Below are 21982 nucleotides of genomic sequence, written 5' to 3' on the forward strand. Positions count from 1 at the left end.
GATGCTTCTCATCTCCTCCCGTGAGCCTGGGCTGCTTGGGGGTGTGCTCATGGACCCCTGCACAAGTCCCTCATGACCCCCTCTCTTTGCAAAGGGCTGCAGAGCTTTGGGTCGTGCACCCCAAACCCACGCTGATACAATGAGAGCTCAGCAAGGCAGAGTGTCACTAATCTTATTTAAGAATGACATATCTTATTTTCCATGTCTTTTTGTACCATCTGGACCTCTGGGGAAATATCTGGAGCGGCCTGGCAAATTCCCAGTTGCACATCTGAAAAGAGTTATTTTCAAAAGGCCACAAAACCAACTGTTTGTGAGGGCTGATTTCAGAGGCTGACCTCACTTTGAGCAGTGGCTCCTCAGCGGTTTGGTTACCAGGGTCAGGCTTTTTTTTTAAATTTATGACAAAACTCAAGCTCAAGACAGAAAACACAAATGCCTTTCAATATTAAGATGGACTCTTTGGCCCTGAACAACAAGGCAGATAATTTCATTTGAAGCCTTGATTACAGAATCTCTTTGTGTGAAATCCTTCCAGAGAAGCATTATCTCATTGCACTAAACAACCAGCCTCAGTGGGCTCCAAGGGAGCATCTATGACCAGGCCTATTTTGGGACTCTGATCCCACTGGCTCTTTTGCTCAAAAGTAGGTCAGATTTTAGTCCTTTTCCAGCAGGAGAATTAAGAGCAAGTTCAGATACAAGATTTCCAGGAAACCAGAAGAAATTGCTGCTTCTATTTCTAGAAGCCCTGCCAGGGACAAGCTCCTTTGTACTCAGGTTAACTCCTCTCCTAACTTTACCATATGATTGATGACTCAAATTATGAGGTTTCATTTCCCATTTCTACCTGAGACTTCCCGTTTGGGCCCTTCCCAGATGCAATGAGAAAGGTTACCACAAGGATATTTATGGACCTAGAACTAGAGCTGCTAAATTTGTAATTGCCCAGCCCCAGGGCGGAACATGCTTTTAGCTGAATCAGTAGCTGTAAGAATACAGCACATACCGTGAAAAACTGGCCTCACTTGCACCACCACTCACCTACCGAGGCTCCTTGGGGGTGATGATGTGCAACAAAATTATATTAGCTTAGTGAGGGCTGACTCTGAGTCAGCAGCACTGGATGCTGTGGTCTCTCCATCTTCCCTGCTCCCTGACATGTCCACAGTGCTGTGCTGGCATTCTCCTGTCTTTCAAATGCTTCTCTTGGAAGAGTTTCTTAAGTGTTTGGTTTTGATGTTTCTGGGGATTGCTGATTTTTCCTTGGAAGTGTCTATTTGGACTCAGAAGCAGCAGCTCCTGTGCACAGCACAGTGTGTGTATCAGCCAGTGGTTTATACAAGATCACTGCTTAAAATACTGCAGGTGAATCTCAGCTCAGCACCTAGGCTGAAGAGCTCATGCTGGAGTGTATCCCCTGCAGGAGCTTTGTCCCAGTACCCTGGGATCCCTCCCACATGTCCCAGCCATGCTCCTTTGGAATGCCAATGGGACTGATGCCATGAGCCCAAAGGATGTGTGCACACCTGGGACTTGGAGCATTACCCTTGGATCCACTGAGCAATATATCAAGTCACCTTTGCTAATCAATTCCACTTGCAGCTAGATCCAAACTTAACTCAGGAAAGGCACAAAAACAGTTTTCTCTCCATGGCAACACACGGAAAGGATGATGGTGGGGGTAGGCCCATTTCCAGAAAGGAGGGATGCACACTTTCCAAACAAACGAGGCAGGAGTGGCTCCTCTCTGCCAGGGCAGGAGGTCTGATCCAGGAGGTGTGAGTACCAACATGCCTTGGCTCTCTGCCTGCAGCACCCCTGTCCTCATCTCTGGTGTCTGAGCTGTCAAATCCTTCCACATTCCTGACCTAATCCACCCTCAGCCGTACTTGCTGCTCCTGCCAGGGACGTGTCTGCCCCTCGTCTCAGGAGCACACTGTGGCAGAGTGGGATGCAGCAGTGTGGCCAGTGCCTGTCCTGTGACTGGCACAGGGAGCCCTGTGCAGAGCCCCAGGCTCCTCTGCCCCATCACTGCAGCAGGGCAGTGTTTATGGTCTGCAGCCAGGCTCAGGTGTGAGCACTGCTGGCATGTACAAATAGCCACTGCTGAAAGAACAAACACTCAGCGAGCAGAAAAGGTCCCTTGCTGCCAGAAAATCACATCTGAGCTCATTTACCACTGCCCTGCTGCTAATGATCATCAGTGAGCAGCTCTGGTGGTCAGCTTATTAGCACGTTGCTGATTAAACAGCTCCAGCTGAGACTGCCTGAGCCTGCCACAGAATGAGTTAGGTTGGAAAAGACCTCTGAGATCGAGTCCAACCTATGACCAAGCACCACCTTGTCACCCAGCCCTGAACACCGAGTGCCACATCCAGTCTTTCCTTAAACACCTCCAGGGATGGTGACTCCACCACCCACCTGAGCACTCCATTGCAATCTAATCATATTTTCTGTGAAAAATTCCTTCTAATGTCCACCTACCATGGTGCCACTCCAGACTGTGTCCTGTCATCCTGTCACTGGTTGCCTGGGAGCAGAGCCCAATCCCTACCTGGCTACCAGTGTGGTGTGTGCTCCTGTGAAAGGTCACTGGAGTGAAATCCTGCTGGCTCAGAGCACCAGCCTGCTGGGAAAGGGCACGAGGACCCAGCTTACTCAGTCACAGCACCTGAGTTGGAGAGATGGTGGCACTGTGGAAGAAATGCACCTCTATCCACCAGCACAGCGATCCTTCCCCATGGGCTGTGGCCTGCTCTTGGGAAGGCTGTCCCTTGTGTGAGGCAAGTTGTGTTACTGGAGATGTCATGGGCATGAAGAAGCTTGTGGTTCCTCCCTGGGAGCTGAGCAGTGAACGTGGCTGCAGGGATTGCAGACAATGCATGGGTGTTTTCCAGCAAAAGACCATATAGGAGGCTGAGGAGGGAAACCATTCTGCTGGCAGTCACAAATGGTGAAAAAACCACAGAACCAAAAGCCAGCCTTGAGAAAACATCCTGATCTGCTCCCCCTGCAACCAGGAGTCACCTATTGACCCATTCACAGCAGACACTTTTTTTCTGTGAGCTTGCACAGACCCAGGGGTTCCTTCTCCTTGGCAAAGCCATGGTGTGCCCAGCAGGGACACCCTGCCACCCCAAACCACTCCTGAGAGCTCAGCTCCCAGATAAAAAGCATCTGGATGATCCTGATCCTGTCTTTCCTACACTTCTCCAAAGCACGATGGAGCTGAGAGCTGTGAGGAAGGATCTGTGGCTGCCAGTATGAAGGTGGCATTGTGGTGAGTGAGGTTTGTCCATTTTCCCTGATTTCCCTGCTATAAATGAACCTGTGAGCTGAAGGACAGCTTTGTCCCTGTTCCCTCAATGTCTTCCTGTAGGTTTTTTAGACATTGAGTCTCTTGATCCCAGGGAGGATAATCACTTCCATGGCTGTTGGCAAGGGTAGGAGCTGGCTGCCCTCCCTCCGTGCTCAGTAGCTTGAGGCTGAGCATTTGCTCCATTCCCTTGGTGAGAGGAGGAATTATTTACTAGGGAAAAGATCCTCATTAGAGCTGGAACATATCCCAGGGACCAGTGACCTCAAGAAAAAGCAAATTTGCTGGTGAAACCAAGAGCAGAGGTGAAAAGGCCAGTCTGGTGATGGGGTCTGTGCCCAAGCCAAGCCCAGTCAGCAGTGGCTGATGCTCTGCCAGGCTCAGGGAGCACCAGGGGCACAGGGTGCCCACAGCAGCGTGCCTGCTGTTGGGGCTTGTGCCCCTGCTCCAGCCCCCCTGCTCTGCAAACAGGAAACTGGCAAGCAGCTGCTGAATAAGTCATTTTGGGGAGTTTGTACCAAACTGGCTTTCAACTCCTGAATGTGTAGGAAGGAAAAAGCTGTGAATACGCCTTTGTGACCATGTTTGGCACCAGTCACGCTCTGCAAAAGGGACAAGAATGTGGCCATTTAGAGGGGATTCAGCTGCCCTTTAAGAAATGAAATGATCCCTTCCCTTTCCTGCAAGGCTTTATTCGGGGGAGAATGGGACTGAGACAGTGAGAAGCTTCTTTCTCTTTCTGGCACTGAGGGCTGTGATCCAAACTGTCGATACTGGAGCACAGGAGAGACCCCACTCCAGGGAGCTGCAGAGCCCAGGGATGACCCACTGGTCCCTCCTGCTGCAGTCTGGCTGGGAAGAAATTGGACTGGGGCAGCAAAACTCCAGATCTGCCCTTTTCTGTCTGATCACGTGCGCCCTGAGGTGATTCCAGTCGGACTTCAGCAAAATATCTGTGTGCCTCCTCCACAGGGCTCAGAGGGCTTTTGGAAGCAAGCAGTTTGGAAGCTTTTGCCCTTTTCTGAAACAATTCCCCACCCAGTTTTTGAGAAGTTTCTGTATATTACATGAAAAAATGGACCATGTCCAAGCATTTGCGGGATTTGGTTTGTTTTTATTTTTGGAAAGGCTTAGATATTTCATACAGATCTTTTCTTTGTGAACAACTTGAAATCCAGGGGCTCTGTCGTAATTTGGAATGAAGACACACTCTGTTTTATCAAACCCTTCAGGATGCTGGCTGCCTGCCTTCTGCCTGGCTGAAGCTTTGACCCTATTCACTGGTGCAATTGTCACATCCAGTGACAGAGGGAATGGGTCTCTGGGACAGCCAGTCTGCTTTAGCCGAGGCTCCAGGGGAAAAGCTTGGTGACACATACACCCAAAAGTTTTCCAAAGGGTGACTTAGGAGTCTTCTGAATCACTGGCTTTGGATCTCATAAGTCCTGAAGCAGTAGGAAGCTCAAGATGATTTAAAAATGCTTCATGTGCCAGGAAAAAGGAAAACCCAGCAAGTCAGATATTAGTTGGTTGGCTAGTGCTGAACTATGTCACTCCACTGGGATCATTTGATCCATGTGTGGACTTTTTGTAAGAAATGTTTGTAATAAAATGTAATACATGCAGTAGGCTTGGGTAGGAGTCAAGATTAACAGTTGCTTTCTTCTGGGCTTTCATTCCTTTCTTGCCTTCCCCTTGTTCGGCATCTTATGACAATCATAAACAGAGTATTTGTTGAAAACTTTGCTGGCAGCTTCCTGTTTCTGCCATGTCCTGCAGAAAGTCTGGAAAGGCAGAGCTCCACCAGCACTTCCTCAGCTAAGGTCAGCTACAGCTTCCTCAGCTTCTGCTCTGAAAGTTCTGCTGGAAAGCAGGGAGCCTTTCCAGCTCAGCGTGTTTGACAGATGTTTGTAGGCTCACTGCTGATGGGGTTAAAGTACAAATAATCTTTCTGTTGCTGTTTGCATAGCACCAGTGTTTCAGTGCACAGCACAGCATCCCACCTTCCATCCTCTGTACACGGGAGAGGCACTGGAGAGCCCAGGAAGGGCCACTGAGGAGGAGATCTGAGGGTGGCTTTGCTCTCCCTGCAGGATGAGGTGGAGAGGGTTGAAACCCAGGGGCCACAGGAGTGACAGGAGAACATTGGGATGGGACCTGTCCCTGTGAGAGTGGCCCAGCTCTGGACAGGACCCCAGGACCCAGACAGGAGTGAGAACTCTGTCCTTGGAGACCTTCAAAATGCAACAGCAAGGCCACACTCCAGACATGCCAGAGACAGAGCTCATAACACCTTTGGAAGCTGGTAACCCCCTCCTCTTCCATGGCTCCTGTTTCAACTGAAAAATCAGGAATAGTGCAGAAGGAACCAACCAGCAAAGCAGTGACAGACTGGGAAGAGGAGACATTTCCTGGCAGCACAGGGGGATTGACAAAGTCTGGATCAGAACCCATAAAATTAGATTGTTTGGAATAGTTTTTACACTAGATGTTATTAAGTTTAACTAACTGTAGGGTGACATGATTAAATTAATTTTTGCTGGAGATAGGATCTCTGTTACTGAGTCTCAGAGAGAGTTGATTTTACTTTGAAATTTCAGCTTCTTACTTTGTTACTTGCCTATGCCAAAACTATTGTTACAGATTTGTGTAAAGATTTGCTGGATTTACACAAAGCCCTGTTATTTTAGCTGAGCAAGTTCTTTACAAGCTTGTTGTCAGTAACTGAATTATTTATTCTCCAGTTACTGAGTTCATATTTTTACATCAATATAGCATATATCTGCTCTTTCTTCAAAAATGTAGCTTATTGCTGACAGACAAACCAAAATTCCTCAGCTTGTTTATGAACTCCTTCAGTTCATTTATGAATAACTGAATTGGAAATTTTGATTTTTTTTTTCCAATTCAATTCCCTTTTAATTGATGCAGGAGTTTAGGAGATGGTGAGCTTCACTGTGCCTAATGCCAAGTTTGAGTCCTTTCTGCAGTGTTCTGTCTGAACTGGATCACTCCTATGGCCAATTTTGAATGCTCTCCTTCAAGGCTTGTCTGTGCAGCAGGTTAGGAGCCACCTGGGCTGACCTGGAGGACGCCCTTACAGGCTGCAGGCTACCAAACCTTTCTGCTGCACCTGACAATGTCTCACAGTGCTTTTGGGGATTCTTTGGCACCTGCAGGCTGATGTGCATGCTCCTGCCTCTCGTGCTCCTCTTCTTCATCAACAGGAGTGACTCAGTACTGGTACCAAATGTGACACCAGTAGCTGATACCCAGCCCTGGGGGTAGGACACAAACAAAGACCCCAAATGGCACTATGACATCCAGCTCACATTCCTTGGGGATCATTTTTTCCTTCTGGCACCCCTCCCCTGTTAAGTAGAACTTGGACTTTTACATGAAAGTCCCTGCTCAAAACCCAGGTGCCCCAGAATTACAGATCAACAACTAAAAGGTAATTTGTGCAATTTGGATTCAGGCTCTCCCAGGCCTGCATTCCAACAGTGAAGGTTTGATCACAGCCTTGGCCACTGCTCTCTGTATTTCACTGCTTTATAAGAGTCCTTGTGTGCCTCTTGGAAATAAATCTGCCCAGTTTTGAAATTCTGAAGCAATATTATTTCATCTCTTGCCAAGAGTAGATTGGAAAATGATAAGAGTCTTTCAGACTACATAAGAGATATTTTGGGAGTTTTATCTTACTTCTTCCTTGACATTTTTATTCCTTCCATATGAAACACACATATATATGTATGTTAAAAGCACCTTTTTGTGTTGAAGTAAACTGAAGCTATTTTGCTAAGTGACATTTCCTAAATATTTTGGAAATCATAGCTTGCTTTACACATGCTCTTCCCCGCCCCCCCCCCCCCCCCCCCTTTTTTTTTCCCCAATTCCCTCAATGACTTCACCAAAATGAAAATTGCCATTTTGATCTGAGTGGATTTTCTGGGTAAAATACAATTGGAAATAAATATTTCTTTATGGGCTAGCCATGAAATCCTAGTTGTATCTCATTTCCACTCCTCCACCTCCTCCTGGCACTGCAAACACACACGTTCCCCGTGGCTAGAGCCAGGAATGATCAATTGCAATTAATCTGGGCAGAAAATGAAGGGCTTGAGTTTTGATGTGATTTCCTTGTGCTCTGCTGGGCAGCAGCTCCTGTGGCTGTGAGTGGTCTGGGGTACCACCATCTTCCCAGATCAACATTTTGGCTCCTCTCCCTGCTTGTCTGCTGTTCCCCAGCCCCTGGTGGACTCCTTGATGATGTCTGTGAAGGGATTTATCTGTCCTGATTTGGGCTGAATAAGCTATAGGCAAGGATGACGGGGCTTGGTTTTATTTTTGAACCACTTCCATGGGCTTAAACCCCCAATCCCTGCAGGCCTGCTGCCAGCTCAGCCTCTGGCACATCCAGCACCTGAGCAGCACCTGGAACTGCCAGGCCAAAGTCACGTCTGTGTCCCTCCTTGCCACGGGTGTGATCCCACACAATAATGTCTGCACTGTCTGCTGCTGCCTGAGGGTGACAGAGGCTTCCAAAGACCTTCCACCCAGTTTGAGGTTTCTGAACTTCATGTAAATTGAGTGGGTTATAGGAAATTGAAGTTGCAACATAGCTGCTTGTTAATAGAAGTTGTTTGGTTCTTTGGGGGTTTTTTTTGGGAAGTGAAAGGTTTGCACTCCAAAAAATGTCAATATTTTTTTTGCAGGTCAGCAGCACTATTTCCAGTATGGCATCCATTCTGTGGGGGATCTGCACTCCAAGCATTTTGCACCAACACTCCATGGTACGTGAGGAAGGGCACTGCTGAGGGTGGGTGCTCAGAGCAGCCCTCTCTGCTCTCCCTGGGGCAGAAAGCTGGGCCAGCTGCACACCAGGAGCTGCAGGTTAGTGAGGAACAGGGGGAGATAATTCTGTAGCAGCTCTGGTGTACAGATCCTGCTGTACCATCCCCACTTCTCCTGTCTGCAGGATCCCCCACATGTGTGCAGCTGGGGGTGAAAACCTGATCAGCTACTGGCACCCAGGAACCTGATTTGCTCCCCAGCAAGGGGCTGCAGGTCCAGCCATCCACCCTGGAAAGGCATTTCCCAAAGGGAATCCCCGTCCTTTCCCTCCTGGCACTTCCCTCTCTGGCTTCTGGCCAGGCCACCTGCGTTTGAAACTCCGTGGGACTTCGCTTGGGTTTCTGTGTTATGAATCCTCCCCAGAAGAAATCCCAGGCCTTTCTGGACCTCTTCCCTGTTTGCTAGGACAGATGCCAGGACTGTGCTGCTGCTTCATGTCAGCACAGGAGGCACTGCAAAGCCCATGTATTTTCAGAGGGCAAGGGGAGCTCTGTTTTTACTGGTCAAGGCTGCAATCTGATGCTCTCTGCTGTGCTTGCCAGGTAGTGGGATGCCTTCTTGGCCCAAACACTGAACAAAGCAGGTTGGAATGGAATCATCTGTCTAGGGAACCGGTGATCCTGATAAAAACAGACCTCTGTGCTCCTGGTGTGTCCTAGCTGTCCTCACAAAACTGTCAGGCAAGGCACACAGGCTATAACACCACCATTTCCCTGCTTGGATTATAATCCATTTTCAGTGGAGCCACAATTTAACACTTGATGACACAGGATCAGTGCTCCAAGGAGTGTTGCATACAAATGTGCATGCAGGAGGGGATGCAGCAGGAGATGAGGGCCATTGTGCACCACTCTTGGCTGGTGCAGACCCAGCAGTGCCTGGCTGGAAGCAGGCAGGTGTGTGTCTCACCAGACCTTGAAGCAGTTTTAGCAAGCTGCAGCAGTGAAAGTGCTGCATTCACATGCTGATGGATATCTATTTCATTGGGTCTTTAACCGCGTCTTGTGGCAAGATCACAGTTTCTCATGGGTTTCAAGTAGGGAGGAAATTCCAGTTTCCAGCAGAGAAGAATGAAACAAATTCATGTAATCACATGTTCACCTTAAACATAACAAGCACCAGGAAAGAGCTCTCCTCCAGCTGGTCTGCATTTCAAATAGAAGTATTCCCTGAAGAGGGAGAAAACAAACAAGGTTTTTGGCCTAGATGAGCTGCTCCAGGCCAGGAATGGTGGGTGCTCAACACTGAACTGCTGCCATTGACCATGTCGTGCTTGAGCACTCAGAACCTGGCCTTAAGTCACCTTCTTCTATCTATTTTAGTCTAGGAGGACTCAGTGCAATGAAGGAGAACCACTCTGGCTGGTGATGGCAGCAAGTTAGGTGTATGCTTTACCAACAGGGTAGATTTTATCCAGCTCTGCAGATTCCGAAGCTTGGGTGAAATAGTTTGGGAGCTGGGTAGGGAAGCACTGGGGAACAGGAATTTGTGGGATGGGGTTAGCAGTGCTGTCTGCAAGAGCTTTCTACAGGAGCAAGAAGTCACGTTTCAGTGACAGAGCTTTGCTTTTCTTGCAAAATGCACATACTATTGGCAGGAGGCAAAGAACGAGCAGGGGTGGGTCAGATTCCTCCTCCAGCTCCAGAGCGTTCCTCGCGGGAGATGCTGAAGGGCCCTGCGAGTGCATTACTGGATGCTTCTTTTCCTTGTTTATGTGGTAGAAACATCTGAAAATAATTTGTGCCTGTTAAGCTTTGCGGACACTCAGGGTTCTGCGTGCGATTTGGTCTCCACCTCAGCCAGGGCTAGCTGGGGCTGCTCTGCGTTTGCTCATTAGCTAACGAGACATGATATTGTTAGCAGGGCTCTCTGGGGGCTGCCTTCGACGTGTGGCTGCCGTGGGCACGCGCGGGGCTGGGTGGGGTACTGATGAGCTCAGCTCGGCTGGAGCACGCAGGTTGGCGGGGAAGATGCAGTAAGATGGGAAAGGAACATCATCCCCCCAGTTATTACTAACATTGAAAGCATCTGGAGCTGTGGGTTGGGGACCTGCTCAAGAGGGATGTGCACCCTGCAGGCCTCGCTGGATCTCCAGCAAAGCTCTGCGTGAGCAATACGTGCTGACTTATGCTCCTCAGAGGATGGATGGAGAAATCTTCTGCAGCAATCCCAGGACAAAGGAGAGGATGGCTGAGCAATCGAGGTGGGAGGATGCCCTCCAGAAGGGAAAAATGTTTAAACTGTGAGGAAAGAAACAGCTTAGAGGAGGGATGATACGCTAACCACATGGCTGGAAGAGGAGGTGTGAAGACTTGGTGGGAAACACGGCACTAAACGTAGGGGAATGGGCGAGGAGAAGGTAAAGTACAGTGAAACAGACAGAAAGAGTGAGGGGACCGGGAGCATCACAGCCCAGAGGCTTAGCGGGAAGGCTCCCGTGGGGGGCAGAGGGGCCAGGACTTGGCAGCTCAGCGGTGCTCATCCAAGGGGACTCCCGGCACGGGAATCGCCGCAGCTCCCCGCGGGCACGGCAGCGTTCCCAACACCCGCAGGGCCGATGCTAACGGGAGCCGGCGCTCAACCCCGCCACCCCAGCCCAGCGGCGGGGCTAAAGGGCGCTGCCCACCGCCGAGGCAGCGGGGAAGGCGGGGGCTGCGGGGGCCGCGGGCGGGCCGGTGGCTTCCGCCCGGCGCGGCGCATTCCTACCCCGTGAGTCAGGGCGGCGCGGCGGGATGCGGCGTCCCGCGGCCCCGGGCGCTGGCAGCTCCCCGCCGGGACTCTCCGCGCCGAGCGCCGCTCGGCTCCCGGCTCCTATTTGCATGCCGAGGCTGTGAATGGCGTGCCCGCCCGGCCGGCCCCTGGCACGGGGGAGGAGTCTCCGCGCCCTCCGCGGGCCGAGCTCGGCGGCGCCGGTCCCTTAAGCCGCACTGGGGGGCGGCTCGAGCCGAGCGGCCGCTGCGCTTCGCCCGCCTGCACGGTGAGTGCGGGGCCGGGGGGACGAGGGGGGGCTGGCCGGGAGGGGCATCCCGGGAGGGGCATCCCGCGGGGCCGCTCCCTGCCCCGCCGGTACCGGGACCGCGCGCTCAGCCGGGCGGGGAGCGGCCCGCGGCCGCCCGCGGGGTGAGAGCCTCGCCGGAGGCAGGTGCTGCCCCCGACCCCCGTGTGTGGGTGTCGGGAGCTTGGCGATCTCAGCGCTCTCGGCTGTAGGTGGAGGTGCGCCTTCACGGCTTGTTTCGGCGGATCAGAGTCCGCCCCATCTCCACGCTTTCCCACCCGTCCCTCCCCTGATGCTGGCACCCGCGCTTTGGCAGCAACTTTCGGAGATGATCTTGTGCAACATATATGGCTTTTTACATGTTAAGATTAGTTTTCCTGCCGGATCGAGTCCCTGAACTGAGTTCTCACACTGTGCACTGCTGGCACGAAGCAAGGGGAGCACGGCAGCCTGACGCGAGCAAGACCAAAGCTTTGCAGGACTGCACCCTCCGTGCCGAGTCCTTTTGGGCTCCTGAGCGAGCAGCCCCATCCTGCCACACGCATCCCTGCAGTGCCAAAGTGCCCCGTGTGTACATTTTGCCCTGTGTTTTTCTCCAGTGTAACTCCAGAGAGGTGAGTGGCGGCACAGATGAGTTTTGTCTGGTGCTCGTCCTGGTGCCCGACTCGGTTCTGTGGCTGCTGCTCCTCTTGCAGGTTGGCTTCGTGGCGGGGTGCACGGTGCCGCTCAGAGATGTCTCCAAACAGGGTCTTGGAGCGAGCAGGAAGTTGTTTCCTTTCTTCCTGTTTTTGTCCCCATGCCTGCTAATTTCCTCTGGGAAGAAAAGTGCAGTAAAGGGAAAAAATAGTCACACGTAACGGGAAGGGACAAGGCAGCAAAGCTTCTGAATGAAGCGTGGGACAGGGAAGGAGCACAGGGTGTTAACTGCAGGAACGCTGATAGGGCAGCAAGGACAAATAGCTGCCTGTGGGCTGTGACCACGGGGATAAAAACGGCCCACTTGGGACAAGCTGGGGAGCAGATCATTGGAAGAATTGCATTTCCACTCCAGTGTATGAAGGATGTTGCTCTCCAGCTGTTCCATCTCAGTGGTGCAGGTTTGCAGGAGGAGGTGGTGACTCGTGTTAGATTGGTTGATGTAGTTGGAAGAAAGAGGTGAACTTTAGATACTTCCTTTAAGCTTTGGTTGTTAAATGGACTTTATGAAAGGGCTTGTCTGCTTTTTTTTTAACCCTCAGTTGCTCTAATAATAGCTATCATCTCTCCCTCCTACTGCATCCCTCATGTCCCTAAATCCTCATGGCTGCTGCTGCTGTTTAGCCCAGGTCTCCCCTGTGCTCTTGGGAGCCTGTGCCATTTCTGAGCTGGGATACTGCCAGCTTTCCGGGAGGTGCTGTGCATTTGGAACAGGTCCCCAGCTTTGTCTGGCCTCTGTGCTCATTGGTCCTGAGCCCCCAGGAAGGCAGCAGCTCTGGCATGTGGACGTGTGTCCGTGCTGTTCCTGCTTCTGTGTGGTGTTCCCATGAAAGGAGGTTGGTGCTGTGCAGCGTAAAAGCAACTCCCACAAAACTAGTTCTGCTCTGGGACTTCCCATGACAGGCCTTTTTTTTTTTTTTTAAGCAATCCACTTGCAAGAGATCTGCCTACAAACTGGCTTTTCAGGTTCTGGGGAAAGCCATGGGTTGGCCCTGGTCTCGGGAATGTCTTGCTCTGTGCTGGGTAGGCTTCGGCCAGGGGGATGAACTTTGAATGTGGAGAGTGCTGCTGGCCTGCAGAGCACAGCCAAAACCTCTTCTCCAACAAGCTTGTCCTCTCTGTGTCTTGATACTGAGACTGTATGGCCCTGATGTGTCACCTCAGGCAGGAATTATGTCCCTCAGAGAGGGCCAGCACCTCGTCACTGGACTTGGCAGACAGCTCGTTTCACTTTCGTGGCAGGGACTGCGACGGGGCTGCAGCTGCACGAGGTCGCCAGGCAGGAATAGGAATTCCTTTTGGGGTCATCAGTCCTGTTCCTCTGGAATCCAGCCCCGGAAAGTAGCCAGCAAGTCCCAACATGTTCCCTTGAAAGAGGCAGGGTCTGTTGAGTGTGGCATGATAGGACAGTTTATTCTGGGCGCAGAGCCCTCATGCTCAGATATAATTAGTAAAGGCTTGATTCCCTTCAGTGTGTTGGATCTCTCTGCAGTGCAAACACAGCCTGGTTAGTGCTGAAGGCCTGAGAGGGGCAACATGGCCAGGATTACCAGCTTGTTTTCCTCTTCCATTCAGTGTGTCCAGCAAGAAGTTGAGCAGAGTGTGTGTTGTGTGAACCCCGTGTTGCTGGGGACGTGCCTGCCAAGCAGGACTGGCTGTGAGCTGAAGATCCTGACATTTCTTTATCTGTCACTCTACAGCTTTTATCCAGCAGAGCAGTCTTTTGATAAGATTCTTCCCTTGTGGTTGCTGCCTTTCTTCCATAGCTATCTCTGGAGGCTTTGGCACCCTGTGGAGACCATGCATCTTTCTCAGAGTTTCCAGCATTAATTGTGGCCTGATATGACAGCTCTCTTAATTGCTGTTCCTGCAGCCACCAGCCTGTCGCCTGTATATGACACATTTCAGTAGAAATACTTAAAACTCAAGGATGGATTCCTTCCTTAACATTTCCCTGAGCTCAGATGTGGATTAGTTTCCTTTCTTTTCAGTTGAAGAGGTGCTGGACTCCAAGTTTAACATTTATCATCATCTATTTGGAAGGAAAGGAAACATGAACTGTGCAGATCTCACACAGTTGCTGTGAGGTTGACTCCCAGCTGCTGGGTATGTACATGTTGGAGTTTTAAGGAACCTATGGAATGCATGTGTTGCCTGCCAGCTCAGGGAGCTGTGTTGCATCTTTTCTGCTGTGTGACAACATCTCAGTGTGTGCTGTGGATGCTGCAGCCTGAATTTAATGGGATTTGTGTCTGGGTCGTGGGTAAAACACCCCAGTGCTGCTGGAAGGTGGGATGGAGATGGTTTCTTTCTACAGAGCAGGGGAAGCCCTGGTGTCCAGAGTTGTGCAGGTAGTTCTCTCCCAGGTGGCAGGCTTTTTTTTAGCCTTGTGGTTGGTTCTTTTGTTTTGTTTTATTTTGTTTGTTTATTTTTTGCCTTGTTCAGAAATAGTGGACCTGAATGGGTATCAGGTTGCTTACTCTGCTAGTGCTCAGTAACTCCCCTCTGAGAGAATAACATGTAAAAGGGACAGTATTAGCCCTGTAGCTCTTGGTCCCAAGAGATTAGGCAGGCAATAGCCAAGATTTAACCTTGGAAGGAAATGGATCTGTTTGGCAGCATTTCCCATGGTCATGCTGGCAGCTCTGTTTCCATGTCCTCGAAGAACCCCAGGCTAATTTGGTGTGTGCTCAGACCATCCAGGCCTGCTTGCATGGAGTTGTGGAGACCCTCCCTGCAGTGCCCCCTGAGCTGGGCAGGGCTTGCCTGCCAGCCTCTCTGTTTTCCCGGGCAGAATGTCTGTGCCACTGGGAGTGAGTTTCCACAGGGAGAGGTGGAAATGCGTCTGTGCTGAGATTGCCTATTGTCATATCCTTGTTGGTTGAACTTCAGGGATTTCCGACTGTTTGCTCCTTTTTTTGGTCCTACCCATCTTGCTGCTGCCTAGGACCAGTCTCATCCTTGTTTCAGTCCATGCTGCTGTAGGAATGAGGAGGGTTTTTTTTTTAGTGTGTGTTGGGATGATGCAACAAAGAGCAAATCAGCAGCTGAGTTTTTGACCAAATCATCCAAACTACAGTCAAATCCTTCTGAGTAACAGTGTCTGTTTCCCACTGGGTGAAGACAGAGAGCTTATTCTTCACGTTTATCCCAGTGGTCAAATCTCCTAAAGCTGTAAGAGTGCACGTTTCATTGCTTATATGCTCTTCTTGCTGCACAGGCAGCACATGTCAGATTGACATAGGGCTTGTTTTTGCTGTAATTTCCTTTGGATGCACTCTTCAACTATCTAGGTAAACAATTTATTTCAAATATAATTACTGCTCCTTTTTGCCTACCAAAGAAATGTTGGAAGTGTGGTGATGCAGACCTGAGCAGCGGATATGTTCTTAAATTCTGGGGCCTTCAGCAACAAACAGACCTTGCCTTAGTAATCAGAGCATCTCTAAAGCACAGTGTTTATTAAAGGAAATGTAATTTCTTCTCAGTGAAGTCTGAGGTATCATTGCACAATACTTCCCTGGCATAGTAGAGCCTTCCCAGGGGGAGAAGAGATAGCAAGCCATGCCTGATCTTGCCTTTTCTGGAAAGCTTACCTTTGCCACCTCCTCCCCTTCCTGTTTCCACTCCGCTCAGAGCCAGCCCCTTGCTCTGCTGGTCAGCAGCAATCCCTGCTTTGAAGGTTTGCTTTCCTTTAAAAAGGAACAATCCCTATGAGGTCATCCTGAAACTGCACAGGACGCTGCATTTACAGTCCTTCAGGTCTGGCACTTACTTGGCTTTGGCTCAGTGAAAGTTAGAACTGCTTGGATTTTAAAATCTGGAGGGCTCAGACTGCTAGGCTGACAAATGCAGCTTCTGTATTTCGGGAGTTACTGCCCTGTAGCAATCAGCACACCGGAGATTTGTTACTCTGTTGCTTAAATTCAAAGCCTTAAAGTGAACTGTAGAAAACTGTGAGTTGTTCTGCCAAAGTGTGAGTGTACCTTCCTTTTCCCTGGCTATTCTGGGATAATTTCAGGGAGAACAGTGGGCAAGAATGTGCCATTCACTCAGACTGAAGAAGTATGGCTCACTTAGAGTTTTAATTTTTTTTTTTTTTTTTGCTAGACCAAGCTAGAATTATGATTACTTCTCTTTGCATTAAGAATGAGTTGTTGCACTGGGCACACGATGAATGTGCAGAGGTGTGCACACACCTGCAGAGCAAGACAAGCTCTTCCTGCAGCTATTTACACTTGGACACAGCAGGAGATGGTGTGTGCCTGGCCATCAAGCACGAGCCAGGGGAGAAATCAGAGCACCAGAGTGGCTCTGCTGTGTCCTTGGCTACAGGTGAGGGACAGCAGCCAAACCAGCTCTGCTCTGAATTCTTGGCTGTTTAGTTGGTCCTTTGAAGGATCTCCCCCGGGCCTTGACTGCTGTGGGCATTTTTTATTCTCTCACTTGTGCCCAGGTGAGCAGAACTTTGGTGGTGCTGGAGAAAGCAGGTGTGTGATGGGAAGTGGGGATGCTCTGAGTTTCAAAGGAACACACGAAGAAAGCTGTTCTGAATGGCTCTGTGGCTTCCATCCTTCCTGAATATAAATTCTGTCTTCTGGTGGCTCCAGCGTTTGTTATTGTTGTTTCCTCTAAGATTTTTTTAGGTTGCTATTCAGAGTGGTTTTATGTAACTTTCCATAGGAAATGTTGTCATTTGTGGCAGTTTTGATCTCTTTTGCCATTGAAACGTTTTTATTTAGCACAACAAACAGTGATTCTTAGCTGCTTTTAGTACCCAGAGTCTTTGCTGTAGAGGATGAGTAGCTTTTGGTCTAATGTAATTTTTGGTTTGGCTTATTGTGATCTTTTTGGGGGAGGTTGCTTTTCCATCAATTGTTTATTGATATTGTGTTTTCTAAGTGAACAATGTTGTAATCACTAAGACACATTACTTTACCAAGAAAATGGCTCTTGAGCTGGGTGCAGGGACAGCAGCTGTTCCAAAATCAGCCAGAGCCAGTGTTTACTTCTGTCCTGAGTGTCATCCCAGCTTGCCTTGTGTCCTGAACCCTTACAGTACTTGTGATGAGTATGAGAGCTGGTAGAAAAAAGACTTCAAAATGCAAAATTTCAATGAAAATAAAACCTTTGTTGGGTTTGTCTTTTGTTTCCTAATGTGGGGTCAGGGCTGCACTGACAAAAGCCTTTTTGTGACTCTCACCTTGCTGTAAAATTGAGGCAGTGACTGTGCCCATGGTACTTGTGGGTCAGCCAGAATTTAACCAGGCATCAGTTTCACTAGTAATGGGAATAAATCTGGAACAGGGTCCTCTGAAGTCCCATTGAATTGTTTAAATGAGTTAAATGTGCACTGCAATAGTGTCTGTGATCACTCTTTCCTGAAGAATGTGCAGAACCATGCAGAGCACTGAGACAACTGTGCTTTGAGGCTGCTGGGGACCCAAAGGGCTCTGCTGGCTCAGCCCAGGCACCACTGAGCCAGCAGGAGCTGTGCTTACCTTCAGCCAGGGTGCAGGAACAAGCTTGCATAGATGATCCTTCCCCTGGTAGCTGGTAATGGATCTCTTGGTGGAAACAGCTCCTGTGGAGGACCAGGCAGTGCTCTGCTGGCTTCCCTGAGGAATGGGAATGCTGCTCAGAGCTTGGCGTGCCATCACTGGAGCTGTTGGCAGGTATCTCATCACGCTGTGCCCTGATGGAGCTTGGAAGTGCCAGGCTGTGACCAGACTTTTAGGATGTGGCTGCTGGAAATGTGGCTGTTGGATGTGGTGGCAAAGCCGCAGGGTGTGTCACAGAGAAACATAAACAGGGTGAAGAGCCAAAGTGCTCCAGAAGGTTTTCCACTGCTCCCCCCTTGTTGTTGGTTGGTTTATGTGCAGGCTGTTGCCCTTGCTGGTATCTCAGTATGCTGCAGATGGCTCTGGGCTGGGTTTGCTCTGGAAGGTGGAATTGGAGATCTCTCGTTGCCCAGGCCCTGCGTGGGTCCTGGCTGTGCTTGGCTGGTGCTGCAGAGCTGTTGCTGTCATCTGGGCCACACGTGCTGAGGAGATGGAAAAGGCTCCTCTGCCCAGCCTGCTCTGCTTGGCTCCCTTCACCTGCTTCCTTGTGGCTGCTCCAGGCCATGGGTGAGCAGAGGAATCTCCTCCTTTGGGATCCCCTCTGTGGAAGCTGCCTGGGTTTGGGGCTTGGCTGTCAGCTCTGGAGAAATCTGTGGATGGTTTGGATGTTTTCCCACCAAATGACCCCACCAAAAAATTCACTCTGCCTCTGGTGGTGCAGTAGTGTTTTATTCCTGTTGCACCCAACACCTGCACTGAGGGTGCTTCTCAGAAGATTAGAAATGCTGAACCCACCACCTCCCTGGGATTATTGTTGACTTCCCACAGTGCTACAAATCTGAGTTTTGGCCATGTTTTCAACAATCACTTCAAACTATACTTTCTTGAGAAGCAGTCCAATCATCTGGCTCCAGCTGCTCTGTTTGTTCCTGTGTCTTCCCCTTTCCTTCTGCTGGCACAAGTGTTTGTGGAGCCATGTGGGAAGGAGCTGGGGCTGGAATGAGCCATTTTCTCTGCTGAGCTCATGTGGGTCAGTTCCCAGTGTGGATCACCCAACAGCTGTGGGGATGTTGGTGCCAGCAGGAGGAGGAGGGCAGCACACAGGGCTGGGTCACTGCTTCTTCTGTTGGCTTGCATCTCTTTCAAGTGTTTAAGACATCTTTTTAGCTTGAATTTTGAGCATTGGTTTCCAAATTCTTGTTACTATTTTGTCCTTTGTTTGCTGCAACAAAAGGACCTTGAAGATCAGCCTGTTGCTTGTGTTTGCATGTTGCAGTTGGGGGTCATCTTTTAACCTGTATTTGAAGGAGTTCAGCTACAGATCTGGAGACTAACAGAAATCAGAAGAGGTTTTTGAGCTTCCTGTTTTTCCTTTCTCTGCTATATGAGGGCAACATACCTTCAGGTCCCAGGTGAAGCTGCTTTGAAAGCTTTTAATGCTGGTGTTCAAGTAGAAACTATTTTCTGTTTGATTTCCATCATAACCTTCAAGTTTTTCTGAAAATCAAGAAAATCAGTTGTTCAAAGGGATATCAGATCTCCTTTCTTGATCATGGGATTGGCTCCCGTATGTTCAGGCTTCACTGGTGGATGTTTTCATTACCTGTACTTAAAACCCTCTGTCTCTGTGTGCAGCTGAACATTTTCTAAGTTCAGTGGGTCCCAGCTGAAGCTTTGCACTCCTGCTGTTTCTCTTTGAATACCATCCCTCTACAAGGCTTTGCATGAAATACCAACCCAATGGAGCTTCCCATTTCCTGTCTAGGGGTCTGCCTGGCCTCTTCCAAACCAGGCAGTTTCAGCTGGTATTTCTCAGCTAATTCAATCAAGTGGTTCACGGTGAGATCCCCAGGGGGGATGGAGTAGGACAATTTCACACAGGCAGGGGATGACAGCTCAGGGCTGTATTTGATGTCTCACCTGAGCTGCAGTCATCACTGCTGCTGAGCCATCACTGAAGAGGTTGGTCCTACCCTTCCTCTCTGGGTTTCACAGGGCTTATCTGCAATTGTCTGAGACTCTTCAGGCTGCCAGATCAACAGGAAATAATTTACTAGGGTTAGTTTGTGCTGGTAAAACACCTTGTAGTGGCTCAGTGGAGTAAGGCAAGCCTGCTCCCTGGGCAGCAGCTAGTTGGCAGATGAGTTTGCTCACAAGCAGAAGCCAGAGAGAGCCCTGAGGAACAGTTTCCTCTGTGATTTGGTGCAGATTCCTGGAAGTGGCATCAGCCTCCACCAGCACTCAGGCAGAGCTCGTGCATGGCAGGGAGCAGTGAGAGGGACAGGGGGTGTGTGGGAATGGCAGAGCTGCCAGCTCCCTGCAGGGCAGGGCTCAAAGGGCAGTGTGTCTGCACAGCTCTGCCAGGCTTGTGCTCAGAGCTGCTTGGACTGCTCAGACCCAGTTTCTGTGGCAGCCTGTGGGTCTGCAAAGCCTCACAGCATTTCCCAGCTCAGCAGCCAGCCTTGGGAAAGCAGGAGAGGGCTCTGGGCAGTGCTGATGGCTTTGTTTCATTCCTCAGGTATTTTCTTGGGGTGGGCAGTGGTGGTGGGCTCAGCCAAAGCTTGGGTGTTGCTGTGCCCTTAACAGCTTTCCCCAAGAGTGGCCTGTCCCACCTTCCCTGTCCCTGCCTGCCCTCAGCCCCTCCATCTGGCCTGTTTCAAGGGGCTGGCTCACGCCTGGTGTTTGGGACATTGTTTGTTGTAGGGTCGTAGCCGCTGCAGTTTGTAACTCCTTGGGTCTGATCCATGCTAGATGGTTCTATTGGCAGCCACGAGACTGAAACCCCACTGCTCCTCTTCTGCTTGGACTTCCTGCCTTTTCCCTGCTGTGCCAGCAGCAATCCTCCTGGAGAGAGAGGCACAGCCAGGAGCTGTCTCCTCTGGCTCCCCTGGCTCATCCTGTCTGGAGAACACCGTGAGGATCCTGGTTTCTTTGCTGTGTCCACCTGGGTTCCTGTGCCTCAGCCAGACCCCTTCAGGTACATGGGGCTTGCCTTTGTGTAGCAGGCACTGTAAATATTACTGTTTCAGTGGTGGGGCTTGAAAAATGGAGGAAAACAGCTGGAGTCTGACCATGGAGATGGGATTGCAGTGGAATAACCCCGGTGTGTGTTACCTGCTGGGGGTGTCTGGAGGAACATGCACACACTGTGCTGGAGAGGAGCAGTGCTGTTGGAAAAAACAGATGCTGTTTGTTTGTGTGGTGGTGTTGAATTAAGTTGGGGTTTTGTTTTGGTTTTTGTTTGGAATATTTCTTGGGGGGAAAAAAGCAAGGTTTATTTTAAATGGGAATGCTGGTAAAATGCAGATTTTGGAAGAAAAGAAGTTAACATGGGAATTGCTTCAGTTGTCTGTTTAAATGGAAGGATGGTCTTTCTTTGAAAGGACTGTGCAAGCTTCTAAATGTATTTAGGATGCCTGTCAGTTTTAGAAACGTGCTCAGGCTTCTGGACAAAGCTTTTCCTTTGCTCTTTGGGTCAGTAGATTTCACTAAGCAGCTTTCCTTGGTCATATGCCAACTTTGGTATTTAATGTGCTCTCCCCTTTCTTAGCCTGACCCACAGCACAGTGGATTTGCCTTTCATTCTGGTTCTGTGACCTTGCTTTGGCACAGACCTTTTGATGATGAATTTCCCAGACTATCTGCCGTTGATATGTTTTTCTTTTGTTTGTTTATTTTAATTGAAATGGACATTACTAATAATTTTTATGTTGCTATCAGCTGGTCAGTTAGAAGAAGCTGGATTTGCAAATACCTCTCATTCAGCCTTATATTTGCATATTCCTGAGTTTTGTAGTGCTGGTGGAACAAAGTCCAAACTAAGCAAGCACAGGCAAGAGGTCTGAAACAGCCTCTGTATGAGGACTGAGCTTCTGGATGTGGGTGTGGGAAAAGGGATGGTAGGAAGAGCATGGAACAGATCTGTAGGGTCAGAACTTGCATGGAGAAAGAGGATAGGGAAAAGCTGATCACTGTTCTAGTCCAAGAAATACAGAGCAGCAAGTGAACCCAGGAAATGGCAGGTTTGCAGACGAGCTGGAGCAGGCTTGTCACACAGCATGTGTTTCAGCTCTGGAGCTTTGTCATGTGCAGTTATGAATACTAGAAGTTTGCTTGGATTAAAAAATGATCTGGATAAATTCTGGAATAATAACCATTGGATGGATATAGAGATGGATACAAAACTGTTACATGCAAAGATATTTCTGGCACAAGAATCCTGTGTTATTCACAGCACATGCCCTGGCTCTGTTCTGGGAGATAGGGCTGCTGAATGATCTCCCACTCCTACCCTGTGCCAGGCATCCTCAGCTGGAAATGAGATACTGGTTTAAAAGGACACTGAGCTGACCCTGCATGGCTGTGCTGTGTGTGTTCCCATCCTGCTGCTGTTGGTGGCCTCTTGACAGTACTGAGAATTTGGGATTGATGGTATGGGACCATTCAAGCAAAATATGTATCAGTGCAGTTAACTTTGAAACAAAGCCCACTGGCCTGATGAAATACATGGACACTGGACCCTGAAACATTGACCCCTAAAAGTAACCAAGGGCTCAG

The 21982-nt window shown here is 49.7% G+C and overlaps 1 protein-coding gene across 6 annotated transcripts in view; it reads left to right on the forward strand.

Moving 5' to 3' along the window:
* The window catches only part of RHBDF1 (rhomboid 5 homolog 1), a 54604-nt gene that overhangs the window by 8622 nt on the left and 24000 nt on the right, over positions 1-21982 (forward strand). For 2 of the 6 annotated variants that reach the window (XM_064390467.1, XM_064390470.1), the window contains exon 1: positions 10871-11150. The gene's annotated coding sequence lies outside the window, so the exon portion shown is untranslated. Of the gene's footprint in view, positions 1-8034; positions 8113-10870; positions 11151-13855; positions 13971-20192; positions 20403-21982 lie in introns of those variants that run through there. The other 4 variants (XM_064390468.1, XM_064390469.1, XM_064390472.1 and 1 more) reach the window with 4 other exon arrangements.

The sequence above is a fragment of the Passer domesticus genome, chromosome 15 (assembly GCF_036417665.1).
Source record: "Passer domesticus isolate bPasDom1 chromosome 15, bPasDom1.hap1, whole genome shotgun sequence".
Lineage (NCBI taxonomy): Eukaryota > Metazoa > Chordata > Aves > Passeriformes > Passeridae > Passer > Passer domesticus.